This window comes from Silene latifolia, chromosome 1 (genome assembly GCF_048544455.1).
Source record: "Silene latifolia isolate original U9 population chromosome 1, ASM4854445v1, whole genome shotgun sequence".
In the NCBI taxonomy this organism is placed as follows: Eukaryota; Viridiplantae; Streptophyta; class Magnoliopsida; order Caryophyllales; family Caryophyllaceae; genus Silene; species Silene latifolia.
This window is the reverse complement of record NC_133526.1, coordinates 159,911,765-159,927,965: the sequence shown is the minus strand read 5'-3', so window position 1 is coordinate 159,927,965 and position 16,201 is coordinate 159,911,765. Positions and strand designations below refer to the sequence as shown.

The following is a 16,201-nucleotide window of genomic DNA, read 5'->3' as shown; positions in this document are numbered from 1 at the left end:
GTAACATAAGCGATTGAGGAAACCCTTGGGAGTGATGTGGTTATGAGTTTTGTTGTTAGGAAGTTTTTGGAACCGTTTTGAGTGTTGTTGTTTGTGATAAAAGTGTCTGGCGTTTCCTTGTTGACTAATTCCCCTTCTTCCTTGATCATGAGCGTTATCGTTCATACCTCTCTTCCTTACTTCATCATACTCCTCTCATAAGTTTGATGTTGGTAACCTATGAAACTCCATCTTTGACACCCTTTTAGGTTCGACTTCAATTCTTACCCCATGAAATTCATACAGCTCTTTTGATTAGTTAAGCTTGAATCCGCTTAGCATACTTGCTCCTATGATGTCTAAGTTAATTTTCACTTCGAGGAATTTCTAAATATTTCAAGCTACCAGTTTCGTTTCATTCTTGAAAGTTTATGTCACTTCTGCAAACCTAACCTATTTTTGAAGACTTGAAAATGAAAATTTGATTTAGTTCCCTATTCCTTTCTTGAATATAAACTCATTTATCGTAATTTTAATTTCTAGACCCGAGTTTTCGTTAAGATTTGTCCAATTTCTGTTAATTTTGATCCATTTATGACTTCTTTGTCAAGGTTTAATGTTACATTTTTAGGGATTTGACCCCAATTGGGTTTAAAAGTGAAACCTTCATTTCTATTTTGGCTTTTTGCAAAAGAAAATTTGAGTAGACTACCTTTCTCTTACTTTGATTTTAGCGTTGATCGGATGTTAGAACTAGTTATTGGAGACATTTGATAACTTGTTCTACCGCTTATCGGCGAATAGTTTTTGTTTAAAATTTGTCTCTGATTTGGAAAGATAGCGTTCTTGTGTGCACGACAAGAGCAATTCCATTCCATGAATGAGACTTACATTCTCGAAAACTCTTCATTAATGTTTTGAAGGTATTTTGGTTTTCGAATTTTACAAATGATTTGCCTTTTTACCTTATCTTTGATATGAAATGTGGATGTTCCTGCCTGATCAACAAGAGTATCACCGTTTCATTGAAAAGATACCTATATTTTCTTATGATGATATTATTAAGATGTTGTTTACTATAATTTCTCCTTCTAAGTTTCGAGGACGAAACTTTTTAAAAGGAGGGGTGATTGTAACACCCCGTAATTTCGGATCGTTATTATATTGCGAAGGTAATTTATTAATCAAGTTGAATTTAAAATTAATGTATTTGAAGTAATAATAATTCAATGAAATGTAATTCTATTATATTATGAAGTAAATTATTTAATTTGATAGTTTCGAAATGTTTAAAAATAGTTTAAACCATGTAAAAACCTTTTATATCGAAATAAGGGCATATCGGGAAAAATGGCGATTCTTTTGAAAATTGGGCAAACGATTTTGGAAATGGGTCATATGAGTACTCAATATTCTCGTAATCTCGTGTTTAAGAATTTTGGCATTGTCGGAAATTGCATTTGACGGACGGTTCTAATTATCGTCGAAACGAGCTAAAACCGACTAATGAAATTCCGCCACATACCCCGCTCCTTCCCTCCTTTCCACGGCACACCTCCTCTTCCTCCTTCCCATTTCTTCCTAGGACTTCTTTTGTTCTTGTTTTGTTTATCTTGACCGAAATCCACAAAGAAAAATAATCAAATAATCTTACAATCGTAATTTCATCATAACTTCTTCGTTTCTAGTCCGATTTTCGCAAAATTTATATTTTCGGAATCCTCTCTTCAAGATCTACATCCTAGTATGTTTTAATTTCAGTTTTCATTATGTTGATTTAAGATGATTTTGGGGCATAATTTCGGTTTTAGTGATTATTGTTGTGTTTTTGTTGTTTTTAATAGGTGAAGATTATGAGGATGATATAGGGGACTCCTATATAGTAGAGGATGATGGGTAGCTACTGTTTTTAGGGTTTTCTCAAGGGTTATTTGCCTTTTTCTAGCTTAAGGTAACATATTTCGAGTTACTCGACGATTAAATGTCACATCTTTGCTTTTTGTATGATTTTTGTGAAGGTTATTTGAGTAGTTTATTTCACATGAAAATTTAGGTTAAATTCATGTCTTTTGTATGTTAAGTTCACTTATTAGTATGGAAATGAAATGGGAATGATTAATTGATGCTTCAGACGATGTTAAACTGAACAAAAATGGAAAAATGGAGGGTTTGGGGTGGCGGCCAGAGCCCAGTGAGCCAGCGAGCAGAGCCAGCAGGCCCACAGCAGCCCCGGGTTGGCCCGTTGCTTGTTTCGCGGTTTTTCATGCATTATTTGTCGTTTCGGGTTTATTAATGTTATATTTAGTATAAGTAACAAATGGGTAATCTTTTGAAATGAATCATATTAGTAGTAAATATAATGTTGATGGTAAAATTATGTTTATATTGGTAGTTGCACATGTTAGGATAGGTTATGATATGAAATTGTAAAGAATAGGCTTAAAATGAATTTTATAGCGATAATTGCAAGCCTTGGTCCCTTTGACTGAATCGATGTCAGTCAACTGTGTGATTGGTCAGCCGCGATTTAACCCGTACCTGTCGCAGGACTGGGGTTGCGGGTAAAAATTCGGTTGGATGTAAATTATTGTGAAAAATGGATAATTGGCCTTATTCTTGTTTTAGGCCATTTATTATGTTTTTAGTTCACATGTGTTGTTGGTTGAATTGAATGGTTTCTTATATTGTAGAAACGGCCTTAGATTCCCTGGAACCTTTAATATTGTTAATATAACTTGAAATGGAATTGGTATTGAATACTTCTTGCAGGTTGTTGTGTTTGTCATAGATAGGCCTTTATAGTCTTTGACGAGTATATGTTCACTGCTTAATAGCCTTTGTGTTCTTGACTTGGTGGGATTATATCCAAGTTGGGGCATGACCTCGTTACTTATTTTGATAGTAAGTGGTCAGCTTAAGTACTAGCCAACCCTTTGGTGGACTCCTTAGGGTACTCACTTTGTTTTAGAAAAATTGTGAGTCTTGGGTGCGGTGGTGTGTATCCGCATGTCTAGGTCTCTTGTGATTTTAGGCTAGGGTTGTGTTGTGTCCTGGCCATGTTTTGATAGAACCTATGAGCCAGGATACCGGTTCGATTACCTTCCCTACCTCGTGGTATAGACTCGAATTACAGAGTGACTATTGACCGTACTAAGAACTTATGCCTGTCTTTGATATATTGTCCTTTCTTGTATGGTGATTTTATGAGTTGTAATAGGTGAGATGTAAGCCGGTTACAATTGATAAAGTTTGGATTACTGCTTGTTATATGTTTCACATGATAGTTTAATTTGGTCAGTTTAGAGTTCACCTGTTAGAATATTTGATATCTAGATTATTTGTGATGTGGTTTACATGTTACGTTACATGTTACATTAAATATGACATTTCGTGGTGGGAGGACTCAAGTTACTCCCCACTTGAATTGTGGCTTTCGTGTTTGTATAAAATGCGATTGACAGGTTGATGATGATTAGATGGGGTCACAGACGAGCTAGTGAGCAAAAGAACCTTGGACTTAGTTTGGTTATTTTGTAGTAAACCTTTAAACATTTGGTTGTGTTTATACTTTGAAGGGACATATGTCTCCCTCTCTTACTTTGGTTTGTATCACTTTATTCTCGCGACTTTAGCATGTTATGTAAATTAGGGTGTTAGTATTTGCAGGTTTTGGCACTCTTCATTTGGAAGTGTTTGTGGTTGGTTTAGAAAAGTTTTTAAATTACAGGTTTTATCTGGTTGAACCAATTACAAACATATCCTGTCAGGTTTTCTGTAAAATTTTACGCTAAAAATGAGGGTGTCACATTAGCATATTATGTACATGCGATTATGGGTCATGAAAGCAATAAACATGGATAAAAACTAATTAGGACAAATTATTTACAAGATTAATGAGGATTAATTAACAAATTAATAACTAAACAAATTAATTAGGTTAAATACGACGAATTAATGACGGACTAATGATGAATATGATAATAAACAGGTGAGAATATATCAAAGATCGAATTCAAGAAACTCAATATGAATGAATCGAATTTCTACAACCCGGTTTGACATTAATGACGAAAACCCGCAAATATTAATTACTTGGGATTTAAGTCGGGAATTAATGAGATGAATTAATTATGAAGAATTATGAATTACAGGTTAAAATTATCATGATTAAATTGTCGTGTTAATGAAATAATGAACATTCGAAAACAAAGTGAAAAACAAAAGGACGAACAAAAGACGAAGGAAGAAGAAAGGAATCAGGAACTGCGGCAGCCTCACGAAGAGGCGCAGCAGGTACTGCGTCCCTTCGAAGAGGCGCAGCAAATGCTGCGTCCTTTCTCGACGGTTGTCCTCTGATAATCCGTAAAAAGGGTTTTAAGCAAAGGGTTTTAGAAATCGGTTTTAATTGTATTTTCCACCTAAACCTTACAATATGATTACAAAAGATAAATAACAATAAATAAAAGAAAGATTTACACTCTTAGACTTACATGTTTGACGAAACGAGATGAACTAAGTTTACGATTAGTGATGCTCGGCTCGAATGTAACGAAAGTGCCCTCGTAAGAGGAAAACGATTAAGATTGATTAAAGTTGATTATGGTGTAGTTGGTCAAATTGGTCGGTCATGCAAAACGAGGCTGGTACTCAGAAGGATCCGAGCTTACGTGGTCAAATGTTCAACCACGTAGACGCCAAAAAGAAAGAACGTGGTCTAGAATGCAAAGGGGGAAGAGAAGGGCGGACACTCGCGTGAGAAATATGTGAGACCGAAGGTCTCTATTTATACTAATCACGTGGAGGAAGTAGGGTTTTCGGAGAAACTTTGGAAGTGAATCTCGAAAAGATATGAAAAGATACGAAAAATACGCAGAAAAGGACTTGGGAAGAGGCGCGCGAGCATCTGCGTCTCTTGGAAGAGGCGCAAAGACTGCTGCGTCTATTCCCAAGTGGTTTCCTTCTGCGGAAGAAAGATTTCCGTGTTTAGTTTATGGAATAACGGAATAATTTGGTTTTCCTTAATATTTGTGTGAATATTACGGGAAGTTGTTTACCAAAGATTAAAATATTTATAAAATATGGAATAGAAATATCCGGAACATTCCAGAACATTCCGATTCGGCATTTTATTGGTTGTTAGAAAATGAAGACGGTTTTAGGCCCGGACTCCAAATGTACTCTAATTACTGCCAAAACGACCGTATCGGCACGTAGATGACATTTAAGAGGTAGACATAAATGTCTGAGCGATCACTTCACGATAAACTTACGAACTGTCACAAATCGTTCTGCGTACCAAACATGCGGTCCAATCATCACCGGGTGGTTTGCGGGAGGTGCAGAAATGAGGTATCTACACTTATCAACATCATAGCTCTTCCAAATACGTTTAAGATACCCAGAGACCACATTACAAGGAGGATTGGTCCCCATAATGTACCCATAAAGAGAAGAAGCCCAATAATTGATCTCAGGTAAAACATCAGCCTCAGAAAGTTGAAGGGTAACCTTACCAGAGACAGCTGGAGATTGCACGGGTGTAGGATTTTTCTTCCTCTGAATGACCTCCGTCCAAGTGCCATCATGTTCTCCAACAAAATCCCCTTCTTCCGGGATAGGAATCATCGTCTGAGAGAGATCTAAGGGAAGAACCACTTATTCCTCTTCCTCCTCATGAACATCTTCCACCACAAATTCCTCATCCAAAGATTCCAACACTTCATACCTAATCTTCGACGCAGATCCTACAGTCTTCCTAGAATTATTCGTATTTTTTTTATTTTTAGAATTTTTCCTAGTTTTAGCCATTTGCGCAAATTAGGGTTTATTAGAATGAGAGGAAACGATTTTTTTGGGATTTTCTCTCTTTATTTTTCTCTCTCATTATTCCTTAGTTTTGTAAAATGAATAGTTTGTAACTAATAATGAGAGATTTTATGTTGTAATTTAGTATAGAGTGAATTGTGATAGTTATTACATGATTTATGTAGGATGAGACGGATTTATGAGATGGATACTTGGTGATTTCGATTAGCTTGAGGATTATGCTTAAAGGTAGGTTATCCTACTCGGTTTCAATGTTGTATAAGCATGTTTGTGTGTCTTTCTTTGCCAAATGCATTCATGAGTTGGTTAGTATGTCATGTGGGTATTGGAAGAGTTGTTATTCATAGCATGTGGGATTTAATTCATGAATTGGTCATATGTTTAATGTGGCGTTTCCATTGTTCCATGTATGGTTATAATCGTGTTGTGTTGGGAGGTCCTTGGTGGTGATACTTGATTGTTGAGGAGCTTAAGACGGTTGGGAGACCGTCTTCAGCTCGAGTCGCCCCTTCGAGCTTCCCACTCCAAGGGGAATGTGCAGATTAATGGCTTGAGTACGGAGGGACGCGTGTGGTTGAGACACGACGTCTGGCAGGGGATTCGGTTGGCTTCCGGACCCGGTACGCCTGGGCGTGTCCCGGAACCTAGTGTGATGATCGGTATACCTTGGCGTGTCCTGGTACCGGAGTATATGTTTGGGGTATGTCTGAGCGTGTCCCGGTACCGGTATGATGTTTATTTATCCGTGTCTCATTCATATAATCAACATGTTGCATATTTCCTTATTATGTCATGTCTTGCATTTATCATTGAAACTGACATTTGTTGTGTCCGTGTAAATGTCACCTATTTTCGGGGTAGCCTCTGTCGATCCATATGATATTTCCGATCATATGGGGAGCAGTTGTTTACAGGTTAGCTTTGGTAGCATGCGGGAGAAGGGACGAGGCTTGAAGATCTCCGAGTCGGACATGATTGATTAGATTAGCTTAAGAGTCATGACTTATAATCTTTCATTATTCGTTTATTCGTTGTAATCAATTAAGCATGTTATTTATATAATTGTTCTTGGATTATATCTCCGATTTCACTACCTCGGGAAACCGAGAAGGTAACTTTCCCCGATTACCTTGGCCGAGTAAGATGGGGCTGTTTCAAAGTGGTATCAGAGCGATGATTATGGAACCTAAACGAATGAACCAAAATGAACTAGGTGTGTCTATTAAAAATGAATCCGACATGAGTCCAATGGGAGATCGGTTTTGTATGAGTGGGCGCCCTCATAACAAAACTAGTGCATATGGCCTTGGTTGGTCACTACGTGGGTGGTTATAAGTAAGGGTGAGAGATATTGACAATGTTGTATGATGGCATGAATGATATGGTTGTTGCTAGACTCTTGCATGCTATGAAATTTCACATGTGTATGGATGAATTTACATGTCTTGACATCTCTTGGAAGATGATAATCCCATTCCCTTGATGCATATCATACGGTTATCTAATGCTTGATAGTGTTATTGTTAGTATATAAATGGCAACATTTCGGTAAGATGAGTGCGAGTGTGGATGTCTGAAGTAGGGATCAACAACCTTAGTGTCGCATGAGCTAACTTGGGACGAGTCACCGATAAATGGTGGACTCCTGAACCTTGTATTGTCTTACACGAAAGCCTCCAATAAGCTCTTAGTGAGAATTTGAAACTCAAGGGGATCACTTGACCGAGTGCGAGTACCAACTCGGCCGAGTAAGTGAGCACTCGACCGAGTGGACCCTTGACTCGACCGAGTGGACCTGGTTCCAGGGGGTTATACATTCTGGGAAACCCGTCACTCGACCGAGTGGGACATCCACTCGACCTAGTGGACCCAGCACTCGACCAAGTGCACTCGGCACTCGACCGAGAGGGTTCACACGGGTTGGGTTACTCGGCTTAAAGCCCTTATTTTCCCCCTTTCTTCATTCTTATATTCATCCCTTTCATCACCAAAATTCTCCCAAAAACCTCCATTATTACTCTAATTGCTTGGAATTCATCCTATTTCTCCACTTTTCTCATTTAATCCCACTAATTTGGTCAAGGTAAGCTTATTCATCTTCTTCCATCTTTTTCCCAATTTGAATTTCTTAGATCTACTTCTAAATCCTTTAAGTTTTGTTAATTAGTTGTTCATTTTGCTTAATTCATGATACTAGTAAGCTTTTAATACCATTGTTGTTGATAAAAATCAATTTTTTGTAGAAAATTTTCGTCCACCATTATAGAACTCGAAAATTGGTGTTCTTGAGTCAATGATTGGATTTTGGTGATTGTTGTTGTGTATAGTTGGACAACAAAGGCCTAACTTTTGTTGTCATGAATGGATTTTGTTTAATATGTGTAAATTTTGTCTTAAAACTCCGTCTTAAATTATCGAATTCTAGACAAGTCATGCCTAAATTTTGATTTTTCATGAGCAAAACTTAGTTTAATCACCTTATAGGACTACTATCTTGGTTGATAATGTATTATGTAAACCAAAATGAAATCAATTTTTGTCTTAAAACTTGGGTGAAAACTCTCCCAACTTCTAAAATTTCCATGAGTAATACATTTTGTGCCTTAATGATGAATTTCTTATGTGGTGATATTAAGGATTTTGTGGTTATTACCACTTTGTAAGAGGGATTAATAGAAATCTTATCTCAAACTCTTGAAAATCCGACACTAACCACATGTCAATTTTAATTTATACTCACTTATTCAACTTAAAATCTTCTTATGACATTTTACTCACCCGAATCCCTTTTAAATTTTGACAAGCTAAATTTTATTTCCACCAACTTTAACGAAATTGTTGTTGATGGTAATGTCATGTAATCGCTTAAATGAAACTTTAAAGTGTAGTGCGTCATAGTTGAGTCGACAAGTTGAAGGATGGCTATGGATAATACATGTAGTTAAAGTCATGTTTAAAAACCATATTATATCACAAGAGTCTCTAATTGTAACACCCTTATACTCCAAGTGCCTTACCAGGACCACTCAGGTATGAAGACATTACCATCTCGGTTACCCGAGGCAATGATAATCAAACAACAATAAAGAAACAACGTTTATTATAAATAATTTAGCGAATAGTTACAATCCTCAAAACCAAACCAAAAGTACGATACATGATCTCAAACTGACTGTTCTAACTGAAATGTAAATAAACTAAAGGCTACAGCGGAAGACTCCTATCATCATGTCGTGGCATCCCAGCTATCCCAGTACTCATCTCAATACCTGCTCAATATCTGCTCACCATCCCCGAATGGATCACCGCAGGTTTACAAAACAACACCGGGGTCAGTACTAATCACACAATCAATATAAACAACAATGATAAGATAAACAGACAGCTTAACTGTCACACACACACACACAACCAACCAAGTCCCATCATCTCTATCTTGACCGTCCTTTGGACCCCCCGCCGATGGGGGACCGCAGCCGTACCCACCAAATCCCCGCTCCACATAGTGAGCGATAACCCCGTCCATTAATGTGCACATCCCTTCTGTGGCGGGTTCCACAGAAGGCGAAACTAGGGCGTGAAGTCACTCCCGCAAGTGACCCCACTCAGCCGAGGCCACGCCTCGCGAACCATCAACAACGATCACAACCACAATCACAACACAACTATTATATCAAACAACCAAATACAATACATCAACCAATATCCCATTATGGGACTAATACTGAGTAGGAAATCCTACCTGGTATGCACACAATCGACGGTCTCTCTCTTTGAGTCAAAAAGCCTCTTCTATGAACCCTCCTCCTATCATACAACACATAGAGGCTACCAATCACATACTACACATAAAAACCCCCAATCTCTAAATTAGGGTTTAACCAAATCAAAGGAAATACAATAAAAAGGGTACGTAGATCTTACCCTCGACGCAAGGAACTCAACGGTATACACAACGACAAGAATCGACCGTCTCGAACTCCGGAATTGCTAAGAATGCGATTAAGAAGATGAACTTGTTTGCTTTCTCTCTTAAACAGGAATTTAGGTTTTGTAAAAGTGATTTAGAATAACGACGATGAAGCTTAAATACCTTAATCGCATAATTAACAAAACCCGAGAAAACTCCCCGTAAAAAAATAGGACACTCGATCGAGTACCCAAGGTACTCGATCGAGTACCCCTTACTCGATCGAGTGCCCCTGACTACTCGATCGAGTACCCAACAGTCGAAACTATTTTATTTCGCAACTTACCCTTACTCGACAGAGTAAGGCCTACTCGATAGAGTACCCCAAGACTTATAAATACGGAGTATTACAGTCTTCCCTCCTTAAAAGGAACTTCGTCCCCGAAGTTCAAACCACTACTAAACAAAGGTACTCCCACAACATTCCCGACTCAAACGCCAAACAAAATTCAACATAAAACATAATACTAACCCAACTCATCCCGATAAACATACCGACACAACATATAAAAAGGGGTATGAAACTCTTAGAAACTGCTCGCGATCATCTCCTACCCCCCTAAAAGAAACAAGGTTACGTCCCCGTAACCATACATACCTGATCAAAAAGGAAAGGGTAGCGCTCTTTCATAGCTTCCTCTGGCTCCCATGTAGCTTCCTCGGTCTCGTGGTTAGACCACAGGATCTTAAGCAAAACTGTCTCACCACTCCTAGTCTTTCTAACCTTTCGGTCTAGAATCTGCTTAGGCACTTCAAGATATGATAAGGACTCATCTAACTCTAAGCTCTCTGCCTCTAACACATGTGACGGGTCACTCACATACTTCCGCAGCTGCGATACATGAAACACATTATGCACTCTCTCTAACGCAGCTGGTAAAGCCAGACGATAAGCAACTTCCCCAACTCGCTCTAAGATCTCATAGGGCCCTATAAACTTCTGACTTAGCTTGCCTTTCTTCCCAAATCTCATAACCCCGCGTATAGGAGAAACTTTCAAAAGAACCTTGTCCCCAACTTGAAACTCTATGTCCCGACGATGTAGATCTGCATAACTCTTTTGTCGATCCCGGGCTGCTCTCATCCGTTCCCGATCATCTTAACTGTTCCACCATCTCATGCACCATCTCTGGTCCTAAAACCACCGCCTCAAAGACTATCGTCCCCAGATTGGACTCCTACATCTCCTCCCATACAAAGCCTCAAACGGTGCCATACCTATACTTTGGTGTGATAACCGTTATTGTAAGAAAGTTCTATCAAGTCCAACCCTCGCTCCCGCCTACCACCAAAATCCATCACACAAGCTCGCAACATATCCTCAAGAGTCTTGATTGTTCTCTCTCTGCCCGCCTGTCTCGTCGCAGGATGAAATGTTGTACTCATCTTCAAAGTTGTTCCCAACGATTCCCGCAACTCCTTCCAAAACCTCGATATAAACCTCGCATCTCTGTCAGACACTATGTCCTTAGGGACTCCATGTAACTTAAGCACGTTCTTTTGATAGGCCATAGCCAATTGTGCCTTAGTCCATGTATCTTTCATTGGAACAAAGTGAGCTGACTTGGTCAGACGATCTACTATCACCCAAATCATGTTGTTACCTTGTTGACTCTTTGGCAAACCCACAATGAAATCCATGGAAATGGATTCCCACTTCCACTCAGGTACCTCTAAAGACTGAATCTTACCTTGTGGTCGTCATTGTTCCCCTTTAACTCTCTGGCATGTCAAACAACGGGACACAAACTCAGTCTCTTTCTTCATCCTGTGCCACCAAAACATTTTTTTCAAATCCTTGTATAGCTTGTCTCCACCTGGATGAACTGAATATGGTGTGCAATGTGCCTCTGTCATGATAGTCTTTTTCAACTCCTCATCATTAGGAACACACCACCTACCATCAAACCTCAAACTACCATCTGTATGAATAGAAAACCGGGACACTGTCCCTTTCTCTACTCCAGCTCTCCACTCCACTATCTTAGGATCCAAAGCCTGCTTACCCCGAATATCATCATAAAACTCAAGATGTACTGTCATATCACCCATGGCATCTCCTTTCTGCATCATATGTATCCCAAAACTCGCTACCTCATCCCTCAACCTCATCAAAGATAGAGCTGTACACAGGAAATGTACACTCTTCCTACTCAAAGCATCAGCTACAACATTGGCCTTCCCTTCATGGTAGATGATTTCCATGTCATAATCGCCAATCAGCTCCATCCACCTCCTCTGTCTCATGTTCAACTCCTTCTGCGTGAAGATGTACTTGAGACTCTTGTGATCAGAAAATACCTTAAAGATTGCTCCATAAAGGTAATGTCTCCAAATCTTGAGAGCAAACACCACTGCACCCAACTCCAGATCATGAGTAGGGTAATTCTCCTCATAAGGCTTCAATTGCCTAGAAGCATAGGCAATCACTTTACCATTCTGCATCAACACACATCCCAGCCCATTCTTCGAGGCATCCGTATAAACCTCAAAGTTCTCGCTCCCTTCAGGCAATGCTAAGACAGAGCGTGGTCAAACGCTCCTTTAATGTTTGGAACGCCGTCTCACAACTCTCATCCCAACGAAACCTGTTCTCTTTCCTCATCAACGCTGTCATCGGTCTAGCTATCTTGGAGAAATCTTTCACGAACCGTCTGTAGTATCCAGCTAAACCCAAGAAACTCCTAACCTCATCAACATTCTTCGGTGCTTCCCACTTTGTCACTGCCTCAATCTTCGCCGGATCCACAGCTACCCCATCTTTAGAGATTACATGCCCCAGAAAAGCAACTTTCTCTAACCAGAAATCACACTTGGACAGTTTAGCATACAACTCATGATCCCTCAAAGTTTGCAACACGATCCTCAGATTCTCCTCATGCTCCTCCTTAGTCTTAGAATAGACTAAGATATCATCGATAAACACCACTACAAACTGGTCCAAGAACTGCGTCAAGATTCTGTTCATCAAATCCATAAACACCGCCGGCGCATTAGACAACCCAAACGGCATCACCACATACTCATAATGGCCATACCTCGACGTGAAAGTTGTCTTTGGTATGTCCACCTCTCTAATCTTCACCGATGGTACCCCGACCTCAAATCAATCTTAGAAAAGACTGTTGCACCACTCAACCGATCAAACAGGTCATCTATCCTTGGCAAAGGGTACTTGTTCTTTATCGTCACTCGGTTCGACTCCCCGTAATCTATGCATAACCTCAAACTCCCATCTTTCTTCTTCACGAAAAGAACGGGTGCTCCCCACGGCGATACACTTGGTCTAATGTATCCCTTCTCTATCGATCATCCAACCGCTTCCTAAGTTCTTCCATCTCCTTAGGACCCATACGGCACGGTGCCTTAGAGATTGGCCCCGTCCCTGGCTTCAACTCAACAGTGAAATCTATCTCCCTCTTCGGTGGCAACCCCGGAATCTCCTCCGGAAAAACATCTGCAAACTCTCCCACCACCGGTATCTGATCAATTGTCGGACTCTCTATCCGGTCATCTCTCACATGGCACAAGATCGAAGGACATCCCTTCCTCAGATAAGACTTCAATGTGACAATGTGCAATCAACTTAACTTTGGGTTTGACTAGAAACCCACGATAAGACACACTAACACCCTTAGGACCTCTTAAAGACACTTTCTTTTGATGACAGTCAATCTTAGCTTTATACTTTCCTAACCAATCCATCCCGACTATCATCTCAAAACCGTTAAAAGGAAACTCTAGCAAGTCTACAGGGAAATCAACTTGCCCAACTATCAAAGATACATCTCTCGAACAATCTCCCACACGATACGGACTCACCCGAAGGTATAAAAACTTGCTCCCTAACGGACTCATATACTCTCAAACCCAATGTTTGACATGACTCAAGACACAAACGACCGAGAAGCCCCCGAATCAAACAAAACAAAGGTAGGAAGACCATTAACAAGGAATGTACCGGTGATAACGTGCGCATCTTCCTCAGCTGCTTTCTTCTCCATCATGAATAACTTGCCACTGGTTTCCTGCCCACCTCCCTGGACAGTACTGGCTGAGGTGGTCGGCTTAGCACCCGACCCTTGATTGTTGTTGTTGCTCGCTGGTGGTTCCTGATAAGAATTACCGCCGTTGCGGTTGCCTCAACTCGGTAACTCGACTTCCCGGTTTGGCCATGATCCAGGTAGTGGCCTGTTGCTCGCAAAGCTGCGCGCAGTCTCCGGAAAGATCCTGGTGCACTTGTGCACTCATGTCTCTTGTGGCCTACACCACCACAGCTATAGCAGTTCACTCCCCAACTATTACTCACACTTCCTCGGCCACGCCCAAAGGAAGCCCCAAAGATCGAACCGGACCCGAAGAAAATCCCTTAGATCGATTGTGGTTGCCTTTCTTGTGATTAGATTGGCCACCACCCTCGCTCTCAGACTTCCTCTTCTCACCACCTAACCTCTCCTGAGCCATCTCCACCAACCTCTCAGCTCTCCCAGCCCTCTCATAAGCTTCCTTAACATCTGTAAGGATTCCCACGGGTAACTTATCCATAATCTTAGGGGTCAACCCCCTCTCAAACCTCAATGCCAGATTCTCCTCACTCAAACCCATATCCTCAGCATACCTAGACTTCTCATTGAATAGCTTGTAGTACTCAGCCACAAACATCTCAGCGGTCATCTTAAAACCATCAAACTCTTCTCTCATCTTACTCCTCACATGTTCCGGTACAAACTCTTTTCTCACAGCCCTACGAAACTCCTCCCAAGGTATAGCAGGTAAGCCTTGGTTTGTATATATCTCCTTAGCACTCACTTTCACTGAATCCCACCACTTGCCTGCTGCCTCCCTCAGATAGAACGCAGCCTGTTCCACTCTCGTCTCATCAGGACAGTGAACCAAATCTAATATGTTCTCCATCTCTCTCAGCCAACTATCAAGAAGGTTAGGTTCCCCAACTACCTTGTACTCTTTCGGGTTAAACCTCGCAATGTAGAGGCTGATTTTTGAATGATCAACCTCCTTCTCCTTATCCTTATTCTTGTCCTCATTCACTTTCTTTAGGGTCTCAGTAAGAGCATCCTGGTGCTCTAACATCTTGACGATGTCATCCACGGTCATAAGTTCAGCTCTCGCATACAAAGCAGTTCTCTTGGGCGGCATCTTGAAACTATACATATATAAGAAAGGGTAGATATGAACATACGTACTAAACTTCAAAACACGAAGACACGCCACCCAGGACCTACTCGATCGAGTTCCCAAACATACTCGATCGAGTAACGGGCTACTCGATCGAGTTCCCAACATACTCGATCGAGTACCCAAACATCGACCCTAAATGGACCTTCGATCTCTTACCTACTCGATCGAGTATCTAGGCTACTCGATCGAATCGAGTGATTTCTACTCGATCGAGTACCCCTAGTTACTCGATCGAGTGCCCAAAAACGCGATTCTGGACTCAAAATCGTTAAAAATCCACCCGATCGAGTCAGTCCCACTCGATCGAGTCACGCTAATACATAAAAGCTACCCGCATGTTACGTCATATGCTAACATGCTAAACTTATAAACCACATTATATCATAATAAACATGCTACGCATCGATCTACTATCTACGAGATCATTTCATCATGTTATTAAATGCCACATTGTAAATCATCCAACATGTTATCATCTCATCAACAAGTTCCCACATATCACCATTTTCTTTCACATGCTCAACTTTCTACTTCAACACCCAACAATTAACACATTTCATCACATTCTTACACAAGCTAACCAAACACACATACGACTCGACAAACACTTCCCCCATGTGACCGGTTCAAAGTTGTAGGGCGACCCCTGCGACTTTAGGACGTCTCCCAAGCCTTTGCACTAGCTCCTACAACTTTTACCCCGGGTTCATTTTAATTAACTCCCTATGTTCATTAGGTTCATTGGTTACGGGTTTCAGGATCGTCGCTCTGATACCATTTGTAACACCCCCATACTCCAAGTGCCTTACCAGGACCACTCAGGTATGAAGACATTACCATCTCGGTTACCCGAGGCAATAATAATCAAACAACAATAAAGAAACAACGTTTATTATAAATAATTTAGCGAATAGTTACAATCCTCAAAACCAAACCAAAAGTACGATACATGATCTCAAACTGACTGTTCTAATCGAAATGTAAATAAACTAAAGGCTACAAAGCGGAAGACTCCTATCATCATGTCGTGGCATCCCGGCTATCCCAGTACTCATCTCAATACCGCTCAATATCTCGCTCACCATCCCGAATGGATCACCGCAGTTTACAAAACAACACCGGGTCAGTACTAATCACTCAATCAATATAAACAACAATGATAAGATAAGCAGATGCCTTAACTGTCACACACACACACACAACCAACCAAGTCCCATCATCTCTATA

At 40.4% G+C, this 16,201-nt stretch overlaps 1 long non-coding RNA gene across 1 annotated transcript; it reads left to right on the top strand.

Moving 5' to 3' along the window:
- The first annotated feature begins 1,588 nt into the window (after positions 1-1,588).
- LOC141607658 (uncharacterized) lies at positions 1,589-3,676 on the top strand. Its single transcript, XR_012526936.1, has 3 exons — positions 1,589-1,723; positions 1,824-1,930; positions 3,441-3,676. It is a non-coding gene; the product is annotated as an uncharacterized LOC141607658 (long non-coding RNA).
- Positions 3,677-16,201: the final 12,525 nt, after the last annotated feature.